This window comes from Dreissena polymorpha, chromosome 13, assembly GCF_020536995.1.
Source record: "Dreissena polymorpha isolate Duluth1 chromosome 13, UMN_Dpol_1.0, whole genome shotgun sequence".
Taxonomy (NCBI): domain Eukaryota; kingdom Metazoa; phylum Mollusca; class Bivalvia; order Myida; family Dreissenidae; genus Dreissena; species Dreissena polymorpha.
In genome coordinates, this window is record NC_068367.1 from 66,794,334 (window position 1) to 66,808,433 (window position 14,100).

Below are 14,100 nucleotides of genomic sequence, written 5' to 3' on the forward strand. Positions count from 1 at the left end.
GTGTATTAAAAAAATCGAATTTGGCGTGTAAACGCTTATACAAAAATCTACCAATTTTATTTTAATAGTTTGCTGACTCCTTTATCAAATAATAAATACAATCAACTGGGTATCGGGTACCAGAGGTATATTTATTGAACAGAACAGAATATATTTTAATTTGTTTCACAGGCCACATAAAACAGTACGTAAATTGTAACAGCATTTAGTTCACCAAATTTTATTTCTCAAAACAGAAGTTCGAAGTAACAACAATTACAGAATTATTTAGGGAAGGCGATCAGTGAGTTTACTTTTTGATTTTTGTAGCAGTATCAATCAGTATTTTTTTTCCATTAGGAATATATCTAAAAACAGACATTTACTATTTATGCTAGAAGCTTTATTGTAAGCTTTATTGCTGAAATAAATGTTGTTGTTGAATTTGATAGATCTCATGCTTATGTATCGGTCTTCTTTAAAAACGCTGTGTCTAGTTTTGATACATATCGGGTATTAAAATAGTATTAAAATAATACAAGACACTAGATACATATCGTTGAAGGTTGTATCAAAATAAGGTACATGAAAATTACTTTTGTCACAATTACTGGTAATTACTTTTACTATTACACACTAAAACTAATATATATATATATATAGATATATATATATATATATATATATATATATATATATATATATATATATATATATATATATATATATATATATATATATATATATATATATATATATATATATAGTTTTAGTGTGTAATATATAAATTATATATATATCAAATGGTAACATTTTCCTTTAAAATAAGTTTAATACACATAAAGTATTACATTTGCAAATTAGACAGATAAAACATTATTTCTAGTGAACCCTAAAAACATCAATTATCACTAATTTTACGAGGAGTATAAGAGGTTAACAAGTTACTGGTTCCCCAACGAACCCCAAACTTGTTGGTATTCCATGTTAAGTTTTCATTATTTTTGCATATTACACTTAATTAACCAGCTGTATATTTCATATTATCTAAATTTAATAATTGTAATTTGCCAACAAGTGACGAAAGAGATTATACAGAGATTTGAAAGTTGAATTTATGTCATTTGTATATTAATAAAAATTCTTATTCAATTGAATAGTAAAAACAAGTTAACGACCTATCTCACCCTCTTTTTGTCTATGTAAGTGGAAATTAATAACATTGTTTGGTCTAAATACCCTTCAGAATTTCCACGAATTGTCGGAATAGTTCTATAATATAGACGTTTGTTTAATTTTATAAAACTTTTTCTATCATAAAGAGTTGTACACATTAGCGTTTAGCAATTTTATGAACTGAAATCGATAAAACGTATAATCGTACTATTTAATCGCTTAAAAGTTTCCCTACGGTTACCTTCCCAAACTTTCGATGGGCGAGTACCCTATTTATAGTAGGGGGACCTACGTACGTTCAATCATAAAACAATTTTGAAACGGATATTGCAATAGTTTTTAATCACTACACACGTGCATGTATGTATTATACATAAGAAATGCCATAGCGTGTAAAATAAACTGTATTTGTAGACTAATGACTTAGGCACCACGCCTCATGTTCAGTGTTATCGTACTATTTGCCCTTCCTAGCTGTATAATCATCACTATCATTATCACCGTGATTGATATAATCATCATTATTAGTATTTTCATTATCACTATCATAATCCTACCTTTATGTTACTGACCCTATACTGGAGATTTTTCATGTAACAACTCTTTTTCACAATATCTACTATGATTTATCATATAGACTACTGTTTGTTTGATATTTGTGACATTCTCTTATAAGTTAACTCACAAGTTATTACAATTTGTTATTGTTTTGTAAACTGTGAACACTAATAAGATACTGTTCTATCAAGTTATTATTTAATTAACTCATTTTTACATAAAAGTTTACACCAAATGCTTTACGTTTTAAAGTAGATACATGAAGATACTTTTTACCATTTCAAGTATGCCCTTATTCAATTAGTTACCATGTTTTGCTTGCGAAATATACTTTGAAAACTTTGAATTATATTTAGTATTCCATATGAGCAACAGGAAAATGCACATTCGTAACATATGAAATAAATATTAGCAAATACATAATGAGCCCTGCTCTGTGAAAAGGAGTTTAAATGCATGTGCGTACAGATTCGTCCCAGATAAGCCTGTGGAGTCCGCACAGTCTAATCAGGGACGACACTTTCCGCTTTTATGACATTTTTCGTTTAACGAAAGTCTCTTCTAAGCAAAAATCGAGTTTATGTGAAAAGTGTCGTCCCTAATTAGCCTGTGCGGACAGCACAATCTATTTTAGGACGACACTTTACGCACATGTACATTAAACCCCTTTTCACAGATCGAGTCTCTAGTATTTTATTAACCGGTGTATCCTCATTCCAACGTTCTAATATTGATTCATTGAATAAATATATATTGACTGTCGTTTTAAACGTGCGGGGTAAGAACTATACTGCTAAAAATGTTATATTATATTATACATATATCGGTTTACTAACGACTCGCCCCCTTAACGACTCGCCCCATAACGACTCGCCTCACTTTTTATACCGACTCGCCCCACTTTTATAACGACTCGCCCCACACGTATAACGACTCGCCCCACATAGATAACGACTCGCCCCGTCATTACTTATATGGTACGATTTTTATTTAATTTCGATTTTATTGTGTTTTAAGTCGGTTAAAACTGGTGGGGTATTGAACAAATATCTTAAGATTTGGCAAATTAGAAGTTTGATGAAATTTGTAAAAATACTTTACTTTAACTTTCACCTTAAGCCTGATAAAATAAAAAGAACTCAGTTAATTCAATCTGTAGAAAATGGAGGTATCCAATTAACGAACATTGACTCATTCTTGAATGCAATCAAATGCAGCTGGGTTAAAAGATACCTAGATAATACCAATACGAGTAAATGGAAATTATTCTACCAGAAAATCCTAAAAAAATATGGTGACTTCTTACTCTTTGAATGTAACATCAGCAATACTATCTTACATGAAATTGCAAACGAAAACATATTTCTGTCTGATGTTCTATCAGCGTGGAGTGATGTCACTCATAAATTAGAAACCCAAACTAGCAGTAAAACAATTTTATGGAACAATAAAGACATAACTTCAAACAATAAGACGTTTTTCTATAAAGATTGGTTTGAACGAAGCATTAAATATGTCGACCAATTATATGACTATAGAATTAAGGATTTCTACTCTTTTGATAATATATGCTACATACATGGAATACCTTCAAATAATTTTCTGAAGTACTACACACTAATCAAAAGCATACCCATACATATTAAATCTGAAATCAATACAAATAATACACCATGTACTCAAACAACATTTGTAGAAAACATACTTGGAAGAAAAAACAAAACAAATAAAATATTTTACAAACTACAAATTAAAAACCCTACGGAAAACTCCAAAATCCAAAATAAATGGCAAGGCCTTTTTGGAGAAAATGAACTTAATTGGAAACACATATTTACCATGCCATATAAAGCAACTATTGAATGCACACTGAGAAATTTTCAATATAAATACATCCATAGAATTATAGCTACAAATAAATATCTCTTTAAATGCAAATTATCTAACTCAAATCTGTGTGACTTCTGCAGTGAAAACATTGAAACTATAGAACATCTTTTTTGGGAGTGCAAACACATCCAGCCTATCTGGAATCAATTAACATCTTTTCTTGAACAACAGCAACTAAACGTTAAACTATCTTTCTTAAATGTAAGTTTCGGAATTAACTCATTGAAATCAATAGACGGTAATAATATTGTGAATTTTATGGTTATATTGATGAAATATTTCATCTTAAACATGAAGTACAAAAAACAAGTACCAAATTTTAATTGTTTTGTCCATAGTCTTAAACTAAAAATCCAGATTGAGAAAGAAATAGCCCTCAGTAATGACACATTACAAATCTTTGAACAAAAATGGAATCGGATTAAATTCTCATAATGTTTTGTCCACTTATATACATTTCACTCTAATGCTAGTTTATCTTTCTAAAATAGTTTTTTTTTTTATCTTTCTAAAAAAGTTTTGTTTATATTTTTTTCAATCAGACAATATCATTGTGAATTTACAACAAAACACACAAATCCAGTATGCTTTCTTCCGACTTAATACAACTCATCATTTTTCAAAACTATTCCTCTGTTGCTCTTTTCTTTTCTCTCTAAAAAAAATAATATATATATAATAGCATATCTTGTATAACATGTCTGAACTTTATTGCTTTATACAATCACTGTGTTGTATGATCATATACATGTTTACATTATATGTATGATATTGAATAAAAAAAAAAAAAAAAAAAAAACTTTCACCTTTTTCAGGAACTTTCAACAGAAACTGGAATACTGTATCGCATCCTGCATGATATGTTCAAGATTTCTACACCTGGAATTTTAACATAACTATGTTTTTGCGTATATAATATATAACGACTCGCCCCATCGTTTTTATTGTTACATTTTTAGCATCTATGTTAAATGTAAACAGTACAGATGAATAGAAAGAGAAATATATAAGAACATTTTTTTTTAGTTATAACGCACCACAGAACGTGAATTGACACGTTAAATTTAAAAAAATCAACTTCGGGAGGGGACACCCCTCCGAAACCACCCCTAGCAGCCCTGGGGCGCCTGACAAAAATCCTGTGGAAAGCACTGATATAGCACTATATATATATAGGTAAACAATGCTGCGCTGCAAATACAGAGTACAAAGTTTATTCAATCTCTGATATACATAGACTATAATATAAGCGTAGATAACAAGAGAAAAAACAGTTTTATACACTTTTATATATATTAGTAAACAATGCTGCGCTGCAAATACTGAGTGCAAAGTTAACACACGAAAATACTACAGCGCAAAAAAATCATTTATCTTCGATTGTACGTTTTAAAAGTACTTACCAGTGTTACCACATTTTATGTGATGCCACCGTGAACAGTTGTCACATGTCACCGCTCTGGAGTTTTGGTACACCCGTCGTAGACAAAACAAACAAGGAGGCGCAGGCATGGTGTAAGTCGAATTATCAATTTAAAATAATGGTATACTATAATCATGTATACATCTTTAAATACTAAACTCCGCAGTGGCACGTATTACTCAATTAAAGTTATAACCATTAAAGTAATTAAACAAATCGTGGAATTAATTGATTTATCACAAATAGTTTCTTGTTTATTTGAAACCATTGCACATTTTCCGCGATAATTGTTCACTTCTACAAATTAAAAGAACAGCCATTTAATTAGCATTGAATGTTTATTTCAAATCATTGAAAACTTTCCGCGCTAATTGTTCACACCAAAATTTAAAAGAAACGCCATTTGAAAGTAAAGTTTGTGTGAAAAACACAAAAGGACTAATACGCATTTTTATAATATGAAAAAAGATTTTTAAAACGTGTGTTGTGTATTCAGATCAACAGGTAAAAAATAGGTAGATTTAAGATTATAATGGTAATTTTAAAATTATAAAATTATAAATAAAAAATTATCTTACAGATGAATTGTGTCCGTAAAATTTCTGCAAAAAATAAATTTCGGCAAAGACCTTTTTTCATTTTTTCTTACCTTTCAATACCCGTATATATGAAAATATCTTTAACACGAAGCAAGGTATTCACGCTTTCGCGATTATGACACGTGTATTGTTTATTGTCATCACCCGCCCGCGGTAATGTACCTGTCAATTATGTTGTTAATTCATCGGTCTCCTTTATAACGATAATCCCTAAATTCTTGAGTAATTTAACCTGGGGATCTTTAATTGACGATATGATCTTAGCCTTTGCTTCTTTTTATAAATATAAAGGAAAGTATGACATGAGACAAATGTGCCGATATCCAATAGTCTTGCTTTATGATAATATTGTCACTGAACAAAGATGTAAAAAAAACATCATAAAATAAAAATTATTACTTTTCAGAATATGCCTGCAATAGACGTATATAAGGTCAGGTATAAGGCAAAAAACCGCTGAACGATGGTTATCAAACAATGCCGAACCTTAAATTCATATTATGAATTGATTTCATTTATATTACTATATATAATATAACATTTTATTTTGATAGGGCGAGTCGTTATATATGTGGGGCGAGTCGTTATACATGTGGGGCGAGTCGTTATAAAAAGTGGGGCGAGTCGTTATGGGGCGAGTCGTTAAGGGGGCGAGTCGTTACATTACCCATATATCTTATAACATTAAGCAAATTATGCTCTAACTGGAATTTAAATTTTCGTAGCTGTTCTGTTGTTTTATAGTCCAAGGTGCTCGGATTCTTACCACATCTTTTTTTTAAACAAATAAATCATATTGTACGGTCATTACACTCTTCCGAACAGACGGCACTTCTCTTTTTGTGTTAAGATTTTATTTTTAGTGGCTGTAAATCTAACCAATTATTTTGTTGACAGATAAATTTTATTGTGTGTCTCTAAATAATGAGAAGATGTATAAGCAATGTACGTCTAACTTATTCCCGTCGGCGAGTTATATACAAAATTAATTTATGTTCTTATTTAAATAATAAATACAATGATTTACAGTTATTTATACATTTAAACTCTGTTCTTAGATACAAATCGAGTTGTTAAATAACGACAGCATTTGTAACACATTCTAGATTATCGTCACATCAAACTGATAATTGTTGCGGAAATTGATGGACATTAATTAGCACGGGGTTTCTTAACTAGAATACTACTACTACTAATTATTATAGCTTGAATGTTTGTAGTTGGCCGATTGGCTTATATTTAAGTTGATATAGTTCAACAATATATCGGGAAAAACACTCAATAGCAAAACGTGCTCGGTTCTTAATACCATTTATAATCTCATAACATATTCGTTAATGTATATTTAATAAAATTGGGCCGGTGAACTCTTTGTATTGTACACATTCCCGCGCCTTTTTTTATAAATATTATAGCGCAGTAATTTACGTTGCTTAAACTCGGGTCGCCCTTAATCTCATTTATGTATTTCGAGGTTTCAATTCACAAATAAAAGCACATTTAGTTATCATAGGTGTGCGATAACGTTTCTATCTTTTATTTTATTTTAAACGGAATCGTATATAGTAAACATTTGCGATATATAATTTTTGTGTATCTCCAAATACATGTAAACTACAAATGCCATATATATATATAAACAGTGTTTTTAGGAAGATTCTGTATAAACAGTGACACTTATATAGTTAAAAAAATACTTACGGAAAAGAAGAGTAGCACCTTTTGGATGGCATCTTCTTTCGCGAACTGATGAGTCTTGTATCCCGGATAGGCGAATACACTGAATTCACTCTTATTGAGATAGTGGGACAAATACTTTGCCTGACTATGACCTATTACCAGAGACATTCTTAAAGCACACAAAGTATCAACAATATATTAACTAATAAATATTCGAATAAATTTACAAAAAGGCAATATTGCTGACAATCGCAACGCAATTTTTAAACAGTAGAGCTTTATGGGATGTTCTGAACGCAATGTACAGAATGGTTGTAATTGTACAAGTTTTGAACTGATGGAGTCCACCTGCCAGCTCTGCGGACACTTAACTTGTGTATAAAGGACAAAAAGTGGAACATTTTTTTTTTGCTATAAAAACACAAGTACTGCAGAGTAAGTATATTCTACAATTCTGCTATGGTGTCGCGCAGGGGGATTGTGGATATTTTTCGAGACCAGTATAGAAAATGTTAACACCTGTTGAAGCCATATGACACGTGTGACCGGATATTAATAATTAAGCTAGATGTGTTGTGTTGTTTTTCTTAGAACATGGATTGTGTGCGTTAATTCTTAAAGAACAGTGGAAATATATATTAGTTTTCAGCGTTATCTATATCGTCTGCGTTTTCTTGCATACGGTATGTACATAGAAGAAACACGCAAACAACAATCAAACAGCGCCGTGGCATTACCAAGGAAATAATAATTTCAGCAAATATTTATAGTTGTTTAAAGTTTTTTGTTTGTAACACAACGCAAATATAAGTATTTATTTGCTTATTTTACACGTCATTTCAACACCTAAAACTTAGCATTACACCCGCATAACATTACACGCGGACTTTAAATAAAAATCCCGCCTTCTATTTTTTATTCACGGCACCGTTAATATATCAAGAATGTAATAATTAATGTTAGCAAATATTTTTATTTCTTTAACGAGTATTATTTTTACCACGACACACATTTATTTGCAGGTAACAGACTAATGACTAATTTATGAATATTTCTGTAAATACGTTACATTTAAGATTTGACAATCGTGTCATTTACATAAAAACGCAGAAATACCTATATATTTCCTGTCTTTTTTAATTGTATATGAAATTGCAAAGAAAAAAACCCCGAAAAATTACACCCGTAACATATTACCCACGGACTTCAACCGGTTTTAAATATTTTCTTTTTGATTAAACTATCGGTTCTATGGACAATAATGGATAGTAATGCTTTTATATTTAATAAAATATCACATTTACAAGTGTTGCGCATCTTAGTGACGTGTTAATAATGATTTAAATCCATTTCATTAAAGCGGTATACCGCCTGCATTTTCCTTCTTTGTCCATGGGTCATATCGTATGCAATTTCCTACTTTGTTCATATCTTATGCAGTTTTCAACGTTATCTATATTGTATGCATAATCCGTAAGCGTTTTAGTGACGGCCTGAAAAATGATAGCCTTTTTGCATTCAATTAAAAGATAAATATACATTTTTATATAAAACAATATATTTTGTAATTTTTTTTTACACCTATCCGTTACTAACTTAAATCCGCTATACACCAATCGACTGTTTTGATTTAACGGGCACCGGATTACAAATTCTCCTGCTCCTCTACAGTCTCTGAAGTTTCAAAAAACATAGGTCGGTCGTGAAATCCTGACATAAATTATCATTTATATGGCATTGACATGTCCTATTGTTCCAACGTCATGGGTTTGAGCCTTGCAACTGGCTTACTTTTCCTCCGTGGTAACTTAATACAAGCAGGATAAATTGTTCCAATAAAATTCAAAGTTGAAAATAATAAGTCCACTGCTACATCCACTCAAGGAAATATCGAACAGTAGCCATAAGTCCATTGAATTAACTGAATCAAATGAAACTGTACTCACCGTATTCTATAAGCTAGGACAGATTCTCCTATTGAAGACAATCTCGTTATCAGGTGAATGTCTCCGATTCGGGGGAAACATTCTTTAATTATAGCAAATTGAGGTATATTATGTACATGTGTACCCTGATGGAGAGAAATTCTCCTATGTGTGTCGTGTTCTGAGAAAAACAGTCCTCACAGGCTAATCAGGGACAAGAATTTCCGCTTTTATGACATTTTTCGTTTAAATGATTCTCTTCTTAGCGAAAATCCAGTTCAGGCGGAAAGTGTCGTCCCGGATTAGCCTGTGCGGACTGCTAATCTTGGACGAAACTTTACGCACATGCATTATGCCCTGTTTTCTCAGAACGCGACACATATGTTGAACAGTCACCACATAGGGGGTACACGAAAGAAAGGCATAAACAAGTCTCTTGATTGGGAGACCATGACATTTATATTTTTTTGTAAACATGTTTTTATCTTGTCAAAACAGCTTTATACAAAGTTAGTATACAAATAAATGCTCATTGTTATTACGCATATTAAGTAAGTCTAACACCGTTGCAGATCAAGCTCGCTTCTACTGAGAATCTCCCTAAACACCTGCATGGTTTCTCGGAACCGCATCTCTGGAACCATCAGCAAATGAGTGCACTTTAGTTTCCGCCCCACCGCCTGGCCCGCCAACAACGACTGCTGTAGAGGAACAGCTGAAGAAGCTCCAACTTCACTTGTACAGTATCAGTTTGGGTGGCTAGTACCTCTCCCAGGTCTTCTGCATATTGAAATGACCGCATGCAAAGCTTACTTTGAAATTACATGGGCTATTGTAATGAACGATTTCTGCACACAACTTGGGTACTCTTCACCAAAAGCATTAGCCCTTTAAGCGCTTGAACCGAATCTTAAAGATCTTTGCAAACAGTTTGGATCCAGATGAGACCCCACAGAACATGTCAAACTGTTTGCAATTCTGATTGTATTGTTTGAAAAGAAATCAAAGAAAATGCTAATTTTAGAAATTCAGCAGACGACATTTTAGCAGACGACAAATTTCCCAGCATGCAAAGGGTTAGACTATGCAAAGCGATGTGCTGATCACCACAAAAGTTGAAAGGTACTGGAGATTTTCTACCTTGCTGTAGCATATGAACTACTCGTTCCCTATGTCAGGAAAATGTCGGGAAGATGAATTGAGTTGCCCTCTGAGAAACTGGGCGTAATGCTTGTGCGTAAATTGTCATCCCAGATTAGCCTGTGCAGTCCGCATAGGCTAATCAGGGACAATTTCCGCTTTTATGACATTTTTCGTTTAAATGATGTCTCTTCTTAGCAAAATCCAGTTTAGGCGGAAAGTGTCGTCCCTGATTAGCCTGTGCGGACTGCACATGCTAATTTGGGATGACACTTTACGCACAAGCATTTTGTCCAGTTTTCTCAGAACATAACACAATTAGATCCTACAGTGGAGGGTTACTGGGCCTGGACTGGGGATAGTTGTGACCCTAATTACATGTTCCTGCAACAGATGGTATTTAAATTTCTTCACAGCTTAATGGGTTGGTTGTAGGAGAGGAAATGTAGATGCCTTTGGTGCAGGAAGAGAGAAGATGTCCCAATTTTTCTTTGCACGTAATCATACATTCTATCAAAGAATTGTGACACTTAATCAGTACATTGAGACAATGATGCCAGATGAGTTGGAAACCATCGTGAGGTCTTCACTAACGCTTAGTAGAGCTGGCAATATTGGTCATTACCAATGTTGAGATGCATGTCTCGAAGAATTCAACAAAGAGGCAAAACGCTGGATCAGCAAATGTGTACCTTCAAATGATGAATTGCTGAGGGTGTTCAGGAACCTGGGGGATGCCAGCCCAGATTCTCCATTCTGGATCTTTACTGATCGAGTAGTAAGTGGGGGATAGCTCAAAGTTGTCAGCTTCCCACTCTCAGCAACAATGGTCACTGTAACACTTGCCCCACACATGTAGGGCTTTATATTATCCGGAAATACAACAGTTTACAAAGTAAATGTGGGATTTCTAACCATACTATGAAGCAAAACAAATGATGCAGACCAATGCAGCAACTGTAATAATGAATCAAAACTAACAGCATCTGCCTTAAAGGTCATTTTAAGTTTAATGTGTAATTGTTACTACTGTAATTAATTGAATGTTCTGCGACATTTATGGCTGGAAAACAAACATGCCAACTATTTTAAATTTTGTTGAATTTTATTTTTCGCAGCTGCAGAAAAAACTCTTCACATGGCATCAGGCAGTTCCAATGTAGAATCTGGCAGCTACAAAGAAGAACAAAAAGTATACTTCCATGAAATTCTGCCAATCAGAGAACTGCTGCACAAGAAGGAATATCTGCTGCATCCAATGGATCAAAAGGAACACAGAAGCTTAAATGGGGATAAACAAAATCACTGTGGATAGTAAATTCCTCAAAGAAAAGTACTACATGTATGAGGCATTCTTGTGCAAAAATAAGGAATTCCAACAAGATGTTATTTTCATAATTGAAGAAGGAAAGCCTGAAATATTGTCCATTGAGAACCAAACAATAGCCGAAATTCGAAATCAGATCTTGGAAAACATTGACATCAAAGAAATCAAGGGGAAGAAAATGGAAGATCTGTTAAATAAAACTGTTGAAGGTTAATCGAAGGAGAAGTATATTCAGTTCTCCCATATGATTAATGATAATCTTCAGTAAACATGTATCTTATTTCTGAAGCTATGTACCTGCGTTTTGAAGGTTTTAAGCCTCTTTAAAAGGACTTCTGTCTGAACCGTTTGTCCTCGATCCACTCAACAAGGATGGGCCCTCTGTGGTGGGAACTCTGAACTCGCAAATAAAAAAGACTCAAGCCAAGCAAGAATGGGCACTCCGACGTTCTCAAATTATTAAAATGTTGCTATAGTTTTTATTGACTTGTTTATAATGATAATGTAAGTTTTTTGTCGTGAATTTTAATTGAAGCAGCTTGCTTGCATGTAAATGCAGCATTCGTCTTTAATTGAAATACATGACATACAAAATTATCGCAATTGTATCATATCATTTATAACATAAACAAATTATTTGACTTGAAACATTGAAATGTATATGTTTTTAAGCACTTAACTTTGTATATGTTTAATTATACAGACTGTGGGATTTTCATCGTTATAATTTCAAAACACATTTGCAGATCATTAAACAAATATGCAGAACAAATGACAATGGATATTCCATGTGGACGAACTGCAGAGCTCTGCCATCTGTGTTCAACATGCCCGTCTTCAAAAGTCTTTAAATAAAACAAATATTTAAATTTCAAACAAAACGTTAACCCTGCTGTAAATTTGATTTATTTTCAATAATGGTCATTGAAAAGTATATTTATTCATGATTTATTTGGTAATGTAAATCATATTTGAAGCATTATATAACTAGCAACATATGTTAAACTAATTGGTGCTGACAATCAGGAATTAATAAACAAGAGGCTCACGTAAGTGAGATCAATATTTTGTGTTAAAATTTGAAATGACCTAGTGACGAGTAAAGTATGGACACTCTGAAGATTGAACATACGAACTAAAATACCCATGCAGCATTGTATCTCATACAAAGATGTTTCCTTTTTAGTTTATAATAACATCTAACAAATTAACATGTTGAATATACGTTTCTTACCGAAAATGACAATGAACGTTCACCCAACAGTCTTGTCTTAAGAACGACATTCTTCCTACACATTGAACAGTGCTTGAACGCCAGTATATCTGCAAGCGTGTCAATGCAGTGTCGTCTGATTACATACTTGTCCTCTGTCATGTCCTCCTCTGTCACATCTGCTAGAGGCTTGCCTACCGAACTATATGGCTGAAGATAATTCTCAACGCCATCACTAGCAGCCCCATTAAGGACCTCAGCATCTGTTTGACTACACATCTACAGTATAAGCAAATCTAAACATACCATACTGACGACGTAGTTTGATATAAATGAACAGATTTTGAATAACACTTTTCTTTGGATGAGCAATATTTTTAACCGAGACAAACCAAACAAAGTGAGCAAATAGTGAATAAATACTTCAGAATTTTCAAAATTCATGAGCTTAGAAACTCTACTTAAACAATTCACAGATCAAGTTCAGTTGGATGATATGTGAGAACATCTGGATCATAAACTGGATCACAGAAGTCAACGTTCACCCTGAAAAGATATTTCGAAAATGAACAATAGTATAAGGCAGTACAAAATGTTTTTATAAAAATATCTTACAATTACAATCAAGAGGTGATCAAGACAAATGTACAATAAATAACACTGCACTGTGTTTGCAAGATGCACACTTGTTTTGCTATCTGTGACCATGTAAAAATAACAATCAATCATGTTCTATTATTTACCTTTCATTTAATAATTAAAAATCAACGAAAATTACAAACAAAATTTCGTTAAATAAAGTTACCCAATACAAAATCAATGTTTCTTACAGCAAAAGCCAACATTTCAAAGCCAGATGTGTTCTGGTAACAAAGATATTTTTAGTTACAAAATGCTTGTTATAAATTTTTCGTGTCACAATAAATGCCTTTAATTTCCCGCACTGATATTCATACGACATACGAAGACAAAAATTGTACCATGTTAGTGTTCGTGTGTCGTATGAATAGATATCGTCGCGGGAAATTAAAATGGATTTTTTATGTCAAAATAAAATAAAAACAAGCATTATGTATCTACAGACATCCATGTCACCAGAAAACATATGGCGTTGAAAATTTTGCTTTTGCTATAAGGAATACTATTTTTTATTTGGTAACTTCATTTTACGAAATATGGTACGAACTTTT